Source organism: Amblyomma mixtum, chromosome 1, assembly GCF_055824585.1.
Source record: "Amblyomma mixtum isolate Tamu chromosome 1, ASM5582458v1, whole genome shotgun sequence".
Lineage (NCBI taxonomy): Eukaryota > Metazoa > Arthropoda > Arachnida > Ixodida > Ixodidae > Amblyomma > Amblyomma mixtum.
Genome location: NC_143012.1, coordinates 173511023 through 173525093, shown reverse-complemented (window position 1 = coordinate 173525093; position 14071 = coordinate 173511023). Strand labels below are relative to the sequence as shown.

Here is a 14071-nt window from a genome sequence, read left to right as displayed (position 1 = left end):
ACCAGAAGTAGTCCATGTCGTACGCCTGAAGCCCTATCATGCACGCTAAAGGACGCCGTGTTTCCACATTCGGTGTTTATTTTTGCAGAATCCGTTTTTGATTGTTGATAGCCGCATTATGTTCTAAAGCATCGAGTCGATGCTTCTTTGAGAGTGGAGTAATGCCGCGAATCTTTGTAGCGTTTGTTTGTTGTGTTTATTTGTTCATGCTTCAAGGCTGCCGGCACGCCGCTTTATCGCTTCGTTTGTGACGGAAGACGCGCCTAGAATTATCTCGATTGATCGCATCCAGGCGGAGCCGATTCTACTTTGTGCCAGAATGTTCTAGTAACTTCCACGCTTTATCTGGAAGGTTCGCTATCAGCTTTAAAATGAGCACAGCCGACAGCGGCGGGCATTCTGTTCGACAACCGCCGAGCACACTTGTTGCTACGCCGCCGCCGAGTGATTCAGTTCTTTGCGGGCGCAAGTCAGCCCGAATAAAGAGTTTCGTTTCGAAGACATTCTCGCTGTGTTCCTCTTCGCCGGGTTGCAGGCACCACTACGTGGCAATATTTTGCCTCTACGAAACGTGGGTCACCGCTAGCCACACGGTAAGTTGTGTTCTCTTAAGAAAATCAAGTCGTCATGCGGCGCGTACTTGCGCGGCTTCACAACGGGGCTCAAGCAGCCGTCAGGAAAAGGGCAGCTACTAATCGTGACTCACATCGATGTGAGGACGGATTTGTTGATGGTTGCCTGGACGTGTTCTTGAGAAGGAAAACATGCGACTACCACGATGAGATGGACGGCGACCGTTTCGAGACATGGTTTAGCTCTATCCTCGATAAGCTGCCACCGCGAAGCGTCATCGTCATGGACAATGCGTCCTACCATTCCAGACGTGTGGAGAACATCCCATCACTTTTGTGGCGGAAGGCAGACATCCAAGGCTGGGTGGACTCGAACGCTATACGTGCCACATGAAGCAGCAGCTGCTTGACAATGTGGCCACCGTCAAGCCTAAGTTATAAAGCACCGGGTTGATACAGCTGCTGAAAGTGCTGGGTGAGCTGTCCTCAGGGAGCTTCTTACCAGTGTGAATTTAACTATACAGAACTTATTTGGGCGCAGATTAAGAATGAAGTCGAAGCGCTTAACACCACATTCAAGATCAGTAATATGCCGGCTCTTCTGCTTTAGGAAGTACAGAAGGACACGGCAGAAAACTAGACCAACGCTATGCGGCATGTGAAGGACATCAAAATGCACTTGAGGGAGAACCGTGGGTTTAGCGAGAAGCTGGAGCAAATCATCATCAGCGTGGGAAGTGATAACAGCACTTCTGAGACTGAGCTCTCTGGTATTGAGCCGTTTCGGTGAGTTAAGTAACGTCACAAGTGGCGGGTCATATGCCTTTATCACCATAATGTACGATCTTGCTTCAATGCGCCCACTTCTGCCATCTTAATGCAACCACTGTCACTGCTCAACTCAACCACACAACGGCTGATGCACTCTCACTGCTTCTCCACTGTGCCCGGCTCCTACATGTCATACTGCCAGCACCTGAACAGAAAGCACCCTGAGTTTATGAAGGACGCCTAAGTTAAAGAACCACGCAGCGGCAGTGACCAGGTAACGTCATTGGATACCCGCGTGAACGAATGCCCGTCACCTGACTACATCGAGGCTGCGTATGAGGACAAGCAAATGGGCATCCGCTAAACGACAACAGCCCTCAATATAAGCTTGACCAAGTCAAGCGCCATTCGATTCTCCTTTTCTTGAAGACGCGCTGTTTACTGTGGAGTGTTGCGCATGATGTATCTGATGATATTAAGGTGCTTGTGCAATTTCTGTTATCTGCAGTTCTGCGGCGCACTTTGGAGGCTGGACAGAATGGCAACACGAGTCTGTGCGGTGAAATGCACACTTCGGGCGTTGGCAATGTCGATTACAAGTGGGCCGACCTTCAAGTGATCATGCCGTTTCGGCGTACGTGGAGAGAAGGCTTCGTTATGTTCAGGCAGAGGAATTTAAAATTTCAGGCGAAACTAACTCGAGAGTCCATGGTGTGTGCTTTTTACATACCGTTGTAACGCTCACTTAAAAGTTATGCTGTCGTCTGATGAAGTAGTTGAAGCAGTTTCGCACAAGGCAGGAAATGATTCCTGCCAAAAGCTTCAGGATTCTTCAGATGCTACTTTTGTCAAAGAAGGCGCAGCGAAATCAGCATACCTGTCGTTGTATAGCGACGAACTGAAAATTTGCAGGCCTGTCAGCTCGGCTGCCAGATCGCGCAAAATATTGCCAGCGGATTTTTCAATCCTGAATCTCCACCCAAAATGGACGAGCAAATTCAGCTCTTTTCACCTGCTACTCCTTGCCGAATAGACCGATGTGCAAAGATTGGGCATGTGTCAAATAATCGCTTCGCTACGGCATGACAGAGCGTCCTTACTAGGAGGGCTTAACATTTCTTTTCGGCGGTTCTCAGATATATCACTTCCTGTTTTTGTGGTCGGTTTTGCCGGAGAAAACCTGTCACTACACAAGATAGGGTGGTTCCGCGTTTTGAAAACGACATGGTCTGCAGATTTTGCCGTGCTTGCAAAAAAAAAAATGATGAACACAGTGCTGTCGGAAGCGGATGTAATTGTGCGAGCAGCAGCTGCACACAGCAGCCACCTCGCGGCTGTAAAGCTTGACAGGAACAATGCGCAATTGGATGTCGTTAATGAGGAGTCTTCCCTCCTGAAAAATCTTGTTGACGACACACAATTGCTTCCCTACTGTCTGCACGATACTCTGAAGGGAGGAATGGAATTCGTGGTTTAATATGTACTCCATACACGGCTTATTTTCTTCTAGTGTATTAAAGCCCGAGCACATGAAGAACGTTACTAACCATAGTTTCGAACAGAAGGATAAGAGAAATCGCCCAGTAGCACTGAGCAATTCTCGGAAGGGCACTGTGCTCAAAAGCCCAGAAAGCCAGAGCAGTGCTTATTTCGTCTACTGCCGTAGTTTTTCGCCAACGTAGTGCCAGAGGCGACCCTGACTGGGAGATATATCTTCAGTCCCGTGAGATAGTGAACATAGTGTTAGCAGAGGAAATTTCTGAAGACTGCTGCAGCTATCTGGAGGTCCAAATTTCTTTTTCTTTAAAGAATTCTGAAGCCGTACACATCATTCCCAAGATTCACTACCTAGTTTACTACACTACGTTCATTTCATTGTACTGTTATCTACACCGGTAGCATGCTTACTTGAGGGCTATGACCACGCGCTGCACTAACTTCAGGAACATCTGTTGCACCTTGTGCGGAAGGCATCAGCTGCGAGCATACTGCGAACAACAGCGATTGTCGTCAGTGACTGAGCATTGCTCGTCCGTCCCTTGTGAAGCCAGCCAATGTACCAGAGTTCGTGCGCATTGAACTTGGAATCACAGATCAGGAAGGGAAACAGTTCTCTGCGGCACATGCCAGCGTCGGCGCTTGCTCTTACAGGTGTTCAGACGTTATTCATATAGGCTGGAAAAATGAAGCGCCTTTCATTGCAAAAGTGAGAAGGCTGATGATTTTCTGAAATTGCCTTTTTTACTTTAGGAGCATTGTAGTAAGCTCATTATAGAAGCTTAACTGCAGCGCTTGCGAGCGTACGTTTACGCTCTAGGGTTGAGCACAAGCTTATTCCGAGTGGGCGCAAGCATGCACCACAAAGTGAAGCATATGTTCGCACTTTCATGACCTAAGCGTTAGTCTGTCTGAGGCAGGCTAACGTTAGTCATTAAAGGCTTGTACTTACACTTGACCAAACGGAATATCAGCCCGATTACAGCCAAACCATTACACTGTACGCAGTTAGACCCCTGACGAAGGTGTAACCTTACACTAAAAGGGGCTCGCCATGGCTTCAGCGGATTTAACCCCTTAAAGAACTATGATAACATCACGCAATTTTAAGCGTACGCTTTTTCTTTGCGCATCTCTGCGTGCGCTGTGCTAAAACTCCCTGTCCCCGGACTGTCCATAGACAAGTGAATGTGCCACTTATTTTTCCTATATTCGACATACGCATGTCACAAGCTCCCCCAGCTACAACTAGTACTTGGCCCTAGACATTTACAACTACTTTCTATAGCAGAATCAAACAGTGGCTTACACATGTGCAGGAGCTCCTAGGTGTGCAGCGTCACGAGCTCCTACATCCTCGTCAAACGTGTTGTCTCTCACTCCACGCTGTTGTGGAACGGCTGCTTGAACAATACCGCGCTTTCATTGCATTTCACGAGAAACGCAACCACGAGGATCGACTTCCAGCTGCTGACTGCACGCTCTACAAAGCTCAATCTCCAATTTCTTCACCATGCTCCGCTTTTCGGCCCCCTCAACAAGGAGACACAAGGCGAACAGACGGGACTTCACGAGCTTCAGGGCTCGATATCAGCGGCTTTGAAGACGAGGGTGGAAGCGACAACACAAATATTAACCATATTCACACTGGAAAACGTCCAGGTGGAAGGATTGGAGGCAGTCGACCTGAAAATTGTTATCGAGAATTGGATTGTTTCTACTGCTTCACCTGTGACCTCATTCCCTTCTCTGGAAGCAGAAATGGTTTGGTTTGGTTTATTGGGGTTTAACGTCCCAAAGCGACTGATGCTATGAGAGACGCCGTAGTGAAGGGCTCCGGAAATTTCGACCACCTGGGGTTCTTTAACGTGCACTGACATCGCACAGCACACGGGCCTCTAGAATTTCGCCTTAAAGAAATTCAGCCGCCGCGGCCGGGATCGAACCCGCGTCTTTCGGGTCAGCAGCCGAGCGCCGTAACCACTGAGCCACCGCGGCGGGGGGGAAGCAGAAATGTACACCAATAAATATAATGCGGAAAGGAGGGTGCTCCGCAACAAATAAATGGACCTGCGGGCAGATGTGAGCGTTCAAGGCTTTTGGAAACCAACGGGAGACGCCAGGCACGGGGCCGGTAGCCCAGAGTTCCCTATGGTGAGCTACTTTGTTTTCAGGCTTCACTGTTCCCCGGACACCAGTGCAACAGTGCATAGTTTTCTCTCAGATCAACCTGATGGAAACTATTCAGCAGAAAAGGGAAGGGAAAAGAAGGGCGCGTTTTGACAGAGATGACGGTAGCAAACAATCACCGAAAACGAGGAGCATATGGTGTGCTTTTTTTCCTTTAGCATGTGGTGCTCACCATTGGGAGATGAATTGCATATTTTTTTAATAGGTCATTAGAGAATAGAAGGAAAACAACCAAATGCCGCCGGTGGGATCGGAACCCTTGACCTCCGAATTCCGCGCCCGGTACTCTACCAGCTGAGGTACTGCGACGGGTGTCTCATCTTTTTGGGGAGGTATTTATTATTGTTTTATCTTTATTTTACTATTTCCATTTCGTTCTCCACTGTCTCCCAAGCTCATTTTGCATACAGCCATGACCTTCAATAACGGGATAAATAGAGATTTCGCTCTAAAAAAGTTCCAGAGTCCTTGCTTCCATAGCTTTGTCTTATCATTCCAATTGCACAGGCTGGTGTGTCTCTTGCTCAAAATCTGTGTTATGTTTCGTGTTCTCTTCTTGGTTCTTTTATTGCTGTTTACTACATGCCCTAACCTCACTAGGAAGCTGCAACCAATGACAGAGGACCAAAAGAAATGAAAATAAATATTTAAAAAATGAAGCGTTATAGAATATGGCTTGGTACGGTAAAGTACTCACTGTGCATTAAGCATTGGCTGCTCTTTCTATGCATTCATTTTTTTTTCCTCTGCCGAATTTTTTTTGCCATCGGCACCTAGTTTGTGACATTGCAAGAATCCACTTGTGACAAACACTTGCATTCTCTGCCACGACATGTTAGCAGTGGGAAGTCATGAGAGCAGGAAAGAAAATTGGTGGGAGCATGTGGACAAATTCTCAGAACTGGATTTGAGGCCTTCTGAGAGCTGCTGCATTGAGAACAACTAGTTTACAGAGGCATTATTAGTGCACGTGGAATCTCGAACATTACTTCAGATCTGCAAGGGATGGAGCAGTTGCAGGCAGAAGTACCTTTGCGTTTAACAGGGCCTTGCAGTGGTACTCAGTGGCAGTTTAGAAGACTTATAGAGAGCAGGTTGTTGACGCCCAGTATTGCCTCTGTCTTGTTGCTATCGTTGACACTATGCGGTCTAACTCGTCATTTGAAAACTTTGTCCATTTCAGCGGTCCTGCTGAAAGTTAATGAAACCCCGCCGGGGTAATGAAACATAGGGCATTATGGGGGTACAACAAATATGAAGTACTGAGAGGTATTTGGAAAGGAATAATGGTGTCGGGGCTTACTTTCGGCAATGCGGTTCTGTGCATAAGGGCAGAAGTTCAGTCGAGTTTAGACGTAAATCAGAGAGCTGTTGGAAGATTAGCACCAGGTGCCGACGGCAAAACCACAAACGAGGCAGTTCAAGGGTGTATGGGCTGAGCATCGTTCGAAGCACGGAAAGCTCAGAGTAAAATACTATATGAAGAGCGTCTAAGGAAATTGGACGATAACAGGAGGGCAGGTAAGGTATTTAAATACTTATACAGAAAGAGCGTTGACTCACAGTGGCGGAAAAGAACTAGAAAATTAAACAGTAAGTATGCCCGACACGAGGACGGAGAAAGAAAGAGTATTCAACAACAGGCCAAAAGGGCGCAACATAAAAAATTGGATTAATTCAACGGAAAATAAGCATTGTGTAAAACTATCTCAATACTGGAAAAGGCAGATTAGGAAACCATTTTTCTGTAACTCTAGATGCAGTGCCCTCCTACTCCTTGAAGCTAGGTCAGGGTTCTTAGAACGAGTAGCTACAAAAAAAAATTTAACGAAGATGATGACACAAGTGCTTTGTGTGGTAGATCTGTAGAAACAATTGAACACCTCATACTCAAATGTGATGGTATCCATCCGGATGTCGAAGAAGGCACAATCACTCTTCCTGAGGGTCTAGGGTTTAAAGATAACAATGGTCATGTAAATAAATATGCGGCGGAAGTTAGCAAAAAGCGATTGGAGGATTGGTGGCTGATAAGCAGAGAGGTGACATAAGGTTAAAAGCGTAGGAAACAGTAGTGAAAGAAGATGGCGAATTTTAATGAGAATTTACAACAGAGTTGAGCAAAAAAAAAGCAAGAAAAAACTGAACACGGTGGCAATTACGGGGCGCTCATACCCATCCATCCATCCTAGGCACCCTGCGCTAGGTGCGCCCGCCGCGCCGCGCGTTCGTGGTACGCGGGCATTCGGTTAGTGAACCTCGGCACGCGCGTTTCGAGGCGTGTTGAGCTACGGTGTCCGTGCGTGGTGCGCTCGTCGGCGACAGCCAGCAGAAATTTTATGCAGTTCTCGCTTGCGGCTGTCGCAGTTAGACATGCACGTCCAGCTTTGGCGGCCACGACGCTGTCAGCCTAGCTAGAATGATTGAAGAGACGCGCTTTCGGCGCGCCGATGTTGTCGTTCTGTATATTGGCGGCAACGACCTCGACAAAGGAGGTGACCCGCTAGAAATCTCCAGCCACATCAAGGTACGCATTCTGTGCGAAAAGCGCATAATCGTCTCAAATTTCGCTTCATGAAGTGCTGTACCGCAACCCACTTGCTTCATGCACTACAGGACCTAGTTCTGCTGCTGCATGAACACGTCACTAGTGTCGTGCTGGTATTTAAAGTTTTGCCGCGACACTACGAGGATCCACATCAGGCGAGCTTTGAGGAGCGCCGGCGTTGACAGTTGAATCGCCGACTGGTAGCCACGCTGACGCGCTTGTCGGGCGTGCTCGTTGTCAACCCCGAGGTAAAGACAGAACTACATTGTCGCAAGTTTTCTCGTGCATTGAGGATTCACCACCTTGCGGCGTTTGTAACGCAACTTTTTTTTTTTTTTTTGCAGCACCGTTTCCTGGATGCTTCTTCGGAAGCCGAGTTGTCATTGTTCGCCGCGGACCGCTACCACGTAGCGAGAGATAGGGGCATCTATCAGATGTCTAAGATTTTCGTCGCGATCCTCGTCAAAATCTACGGGCCAGGGATCGCTTCGGCTTCAAGGGCAAGACCAGGAGAAGTGTACGTTGTGCACCGGTGTCGTCGGTTTGGAGCAAATGAGCACAATCTTTAAAATTCTTCTACCAGTGCAAGCTGCTTTTGTCTTCGCATATGACAAATAGATCACGAAGCTACTTTTTTAACGGCTGCAGGTATTGCCGCAAGTCTGCCAGGATGTGTCTTGTCTTGAATGTACAGAGGCATTTGTAGTATGAGTGCCCCTCGCACTTAGCTTATCTCTGTGCAGAAGCAGGTACTGCCCAGAGACAACGGATATTGAGCCTTATGCGTCAGGTATAACTGCCGAACCTTGCTGGGTCCTCATTCTCGACCGCTGAGTCCTTGTGCTCACTGGTTTGTACAGGCAGACAACTTCTGTGATGTGAGGTAGAGGTGAAGCGGGCAGCAGTGAGTAGCAAGACGACCAACAGATCAGTCCTATTATTGCTACTCGTGAGAAGGTTGTTGAGAAAGTCTACAATGCTGTTGAATGTATATTTTATGTACACCTGGCCTACTTCAGACTGAACTGAGGGTTGCCGCCTTGCATAAGCTTGCATTTCTTGCTTACACTCATCAACAACGTAATCTGTCCTTGTTTATTCACTCAGTGACATGTGGGCTTAAGTGTGTTTTTAATATATGTTCAGTGTTTTCGATTGATGCTTCTCACTAGGCTTTCTGTACTTGCACGCACCGGGCACATGGCTCCACGATGAGGATTATAGCAAAGACATATAGGATCTCCGACACCATGGCTGGCCGTATAGTGAGGCAAACCTGCTTTGCCTTGCAACAAATACCCGAGCCCTTGTACCTCCCACACTCAACAGCTGCCGACTGGAGACGTATAGCTGCCGAGTGTGAAAGCCTTTGGAACTTCCCAAACTATATTAGAGCAATTGATGGCAAACACGCTGACATAGAGGCTCCTGCTAACTCTAAAAGTCTATTCCATAACTACAAGGGCACTTTCAGCACAGTCTTACTTGCTGTGTGTGAAGCCAAATGCCAGTTCACTTTAGTAGATATTGGAAAATGTTGTTGGCGTGGAGAAACTGGCTTATTCAATGACTCCGAATTCGAGAAGTTAGCAGCACGCCGCCTGTCTACATCAGAGCCAAGACTGCTCCCAGCCACTTCTGCAACACTTCCCTATGTCATGGTTGGAGACGAGGGCTTCCGACAGTGAAAATCCCATGAGGCTTTTCCAGGAGGAAATCTAAATTCAGAAAGAAGGACACTTAACTACACGCTTTGTCGAGCAAGGCCAATTTAGACAACCGCATTTGGTATTTTGGCTAACCGGTGGAGGATCCTTTGTCAAGACATCACGGCATCTACAATACGGTTGGATCCTATAGCTGTTTTACACAACTGCCCGAGGACACTGGACGACGAATAGGACACCATTTTTCGGCACTGCTCTCCAGCTGATGTTCATAGGGTAGCGGATGATGGGCAAGTAATTCATGGCTAGTGGAGAGCTGAAGCACACACAGGTCCCTTCTTTTCAGATCTCCGGCAGTGCAGCAGCAACAGCTACACGGTTTGGGCGAAAACAGTGCGAGAAGATGGTTTATGGGGTTTAACGTCCCAAAGCGACTAAGGCTATGAGAGACGCCGTAGTGGAGGGCTCCGGAAATTTCGACCACCTGGGGTTCTTTAACGTGCACTGACATCGCACAGTACACGGGCCTCTAGAATTTCTCCTCCAAAGAAATTCTAGCCGCCGCGGCCGGGATCGAACCCGCGTCTTTCGGGACAGCAGCCGAGCACCGTAACCGCTGAGCCACCGCGGCGGCCTTAGTGCGAGAAGAGTGATCATGGGTGTGTACCTTGGCCGGACAAATATTCGAATGTGGCCTTGTACGTCCTAAGTAGCCGGGTACATTTGCTTGGAACATGAACCCTGTGTCGCCTTCGTCATGTTCCGGCCTGTGCCTGGTTAAAGGGACCCTTTCAGAGCCGCTTAGATGGCCCAGGTTCAGTTCGCCCACATTTGGTGCCCTGGCCTGGCTGCAGAGCTCTCATCGCGTGTAGATGTGTATGTCAGTCTGTCGTGTGAACGTTGCTTGTAGGTTTTCATGTCTTGCGTGTGCCCTGCCTGATGACATTTCATTTGTTTCATCCCTTTGTCTGTCTGTGCCTCTGTTTCTTTTCAGGCTTGTGGCAAAGGTTGCTGTGAAGCTGTATGCAGGTGTTGCAGCCCACAATGCGGTCGTGTGCATATCCTTTTCCGGGAATGTTGCTAATGTATATGCCACTCCTCTTGATCCCTGGGCTGTGCCGAATATCACCTTGGCCAGCACATTGTTTATGTGCCATAATTATGTTTGTACCTTGGTCAGCTCCATTGTTTATGTGCCCTAATTATGTGTTTGTGTGCTTCACGTTTCCACCTTCCTATCCTTTCAACGGCTGGGAAACCAGACCATGCAGTGCTACTCTCGGCAGAACCTGCCTGCTAGAGAGCGCGGTCCCCAGGTGGCGGATAGGGGGCCTGCTGTAGTGCAGTGGAGTGACAAGCACAGTCTACAGAACTGGTGCTTGCACCACATGGACCAATAAGCAGATGCAGTTTCGCTTAGGAGCACCACGGACAACGAACTTGTGGAGTCCTTTCTTCTTAAAAACTGAATAAACATGCAGTCTGAAACAACTATTGTTCATGTCGCAGAATGATTATTCTTTATACATGCAGCTTCGTGCCGTGGTGTGCTTTACTGACATCCGTGCAGTGTCACATACGCATATAAGCTCTGGAACACTTTGCACACCGAAGGTTTCTTATAATGGGCATGTACAGCAAAAACCAATTCAAGAGAACCTCATAAATGCAGGGCAACAAGTTGAACTCTCCTGTGAGTGTATACTTAAGGTAACTTGCGTTCCAATGTGGTGTGCTGTGGACGGGACACGTTCGTCTGGGCCTGAGCAGCACATGAACCGTTCCGTCATTTTGGCAGTGCTAGCTGGCCACCTTCTGACACGACTGCTCGAGGTAATACTAGACAGTTCCTTTCGAGGTGTACATAAAAACGCTGCTATGACCTTGCACCATGTACTTTTTCAAATAATGCCATGTTGCATGTACCGCTCAATATCCCATGGATGCTGAGATGGATGCGCGCTATGTCAAGACCACATGCTAGGGGTATTTAAAACCAAGAATATCAAACTTCCAAAAAGGGATGCTGTGACGGTCGTACAATGAAAAAGGATAACAAAGAACTGACAAAACTGCTCATGAAGTCTGCATTTATTGGGAGAAGCCCAGAGAACAACTAATACGGTCTAACATGCCATTGTGGAGGAACATGTATACCAGCAAAGAGCCTCAAGACGGTTATTGATGAAAGAACTGAGGGGACAAATGGGAAGCACTGCTCGAAACTGTTTACTGCGTTCACATCGACTCCGTGATTTATGAATAATTTCGCAGTGGTAATTTGGCATCCCTTATATTAGGATCATGACACCTGAGAAAGTCACTGCGAAGACCATCACCTCGAAATTCCCAAGCATTCCAACACTACAGTAGTAATCGGCTACTCCCAAAGTAAGCATATCCATGATAACTTTCATCCTAGGCGGAACGGTACTCCCGCCTTTATTTCTCAAAATGAAGCCACTGTCGAAGCCGCAGTGCACATTGTGAACTTCGTCCCTCACTTTTGACAACAGTAGTTCTGCATGTCGGCCCCAACGACATTTCAAAGCAGCCAGCAAGAACGACATTCTAGTGGTACTGGCAGCTGATCAGCACAACCAAAAAGAAGCGGCTGAACGTGAGCAAAATTTACGCAACTTTGGTGCTGCCTCGAGCTCCAAATCGCCGCACGAGAGGTCGTAACCGGCGTTTCGTGGAGCGGTGCAACCGGGGGGCTTGCAGGCTTAACGACCTTCTGCGCAAGAACTGCTGCCGCACGAGGGGAGTTTTCTACATTGACCATGGGCTCGAACGGATACCGACAGGATGGGTTCTTACTGCGGACGGCTTTCATCCCAGTTTTGAGGTCGTCGCGCGAATTGCGAACCATCTATAGAACATCATATATGAGACTCGGCACGGAACCAGGCACGGTGGCTGGGCCACGCTTCGTGCGACATCGAGCACGCAAAGATGTCCCAGACCGGCCTGGACACCCTCCTCTAGACCTGCGGATCCCTGAACTCGCAGCCCCCTTGGACCTGTGACCTCCTGGACACTCGGCGCCTCCCACGGTCCTGCACAGCTAGATGGAGGTGCTAGAAGACTGACTTCCCCCAGCCCGGTGCTTCCACACACCCCCAGTGTGCCGAGGCTCCCCCCCCCCCCCCCCACGAGCTGTTGTTGCGGCGGCGGCAGTGCGGCTACAAGACCCTCCCTCGTAAGGCCGAGGACGTCACCCGAACATCTTCCCTCTCCCCTGATCCCCAAAAGTGATCCTGGCCAACATACGCCGGGATGAGTATCCTCTCCCCGGAATGTTCCATAGTAACCACCACCATTCGTTTCGTGAACCTAGCCGCGTTTGTTTCGAGACGTGATCAGCAATGGCGTTCGTGCGTGGTGCGCTCGTCGGCGACAGCCAGCTGAAATTTCTGTGCAGTTCTTGCTTGCGGCTTTCGCCGTTAGTGACAACATGCACGTTGAGCTTTGGCGGCCATGACGCTGTCAGCCTAGCTGGAATGATTGAAGAGACGCGCTTTCGGCGCGCCGATTTTGTCGTTCTGTAGCCTAGCTAAAATGACTGAACAGACGGGCTTTTGTCGTTCTGTATCTATTTTGTCGTTTTGTATGTTGGCGGCAACGACCTCGACAGCGGAGATAACCCCGAGAAATCACCAGCCTCATAAAGGTGCACATTTTATGTAAAAGACGGATAATCATCTCAAATTTCGCTTCATGAAGTGCTGTACCGCTTACCCACTTGCCTTGTACATTACAGGACCTCGTTCTGCTGCTGCAGGAGCACGTGGCTAGTGTCGTGCTGGTATTTAAAGTTTTGCCGCGCCACTACGAGGCTGCTGACTACAGGAGACTGCGCTTTGAGGACCGCCGGCGTCGCCAGTTGAACCGCCGTCCGACAACCACGCTGACGCGCTTGCCGGCGTGCGCATCCTCAACCCCGAGGTGAGGGTTGAATTACATTGTCGCAAGTTTTTTCGTGCATTGAGGAGTCACCAAACTGCGGCGCTTCGAACGTAAAGGTGCTTGTAACGTAACTTGTATCGTCGCGATACTCGTCAAAATCTACGGACCAGGCATCGCTTCGGCTTCAAGGGCAAGAGCCGGAGAGGTGTACGTCGTGCACCGGTGTCGTTAGTGTGGAGCAAAATGGTACAAGATGGACCACTGCTGGGCCAACTGCTCACCGCGCCACCACTCTGCTGTAGGTCGATGTCGACGTTGAAGTGCTCCTTGAAACGGCTTTGTTCAGGGCGACCTGATTGCTTCCTGGCAGATCGCGGGCATACAGTCTCGCGCTCGGCCTCGTCGCCGGGTTAATCGAGTGCAGTGCGGCTTTAGAGAAGTTCTCAATTCCTTGGCCTAGCTACAGCATTCACCCAGTGCAGTGTGCCTGTTTCTTTAGCGGCTTATCGCGCTTTAACGAAATAGGCTTTAAGACCAACGCTGGGCCTCGATGCAGGGTTAACAGAGTGCAGCGCCTAGCTGTGTTTCGTCGCGTTCTAACCTGTGTACAGTGCACCTTTGTTCTTTTCAGTCGCTTCCTGAGTCAGTCTGAAGAGCCGGGGTTGGCGGACGATTGTTCGCCGTGAATGGAACCACGAGGCGATCGCACAGCATACAGCACGACTATGTTCCCTTGTGTTTTTGAATAAAAAACATCAGATGTCGACCGTCATGGTCGCGTCCGATGACTGCTTCGGCTGCTCGAGCAAAACCATGAGGACTGCACATGCCGTGTCGTCATTGCCAAGTGAATAGGCACAATACGGCTGTCGTCCTTACTAAAGTCCCTTCTCGGGGCCACCTCAGTGTTTCCTGGC

General features: G+C 49.0%; 2 pseudogenes; both read left to right on the top strand.

The window, feature by feature from the left end:
• Nucleotides 1-7335: 7335 nt before the first annotated feature.
• On the top strand, nt 7336-8147 carry LOC149369846 (uncharacterized; annotated as a pseudogene).
• Nucleotides 8148-12133: 3986 nt separating this feature from the next.
• On the top strand, nt 12134-13473 carry LOC149369845 (uncharacterized; annotated as a pseudogene).
• Nucleotides 13474-14071: the final 598 nt, after the last annotated feature.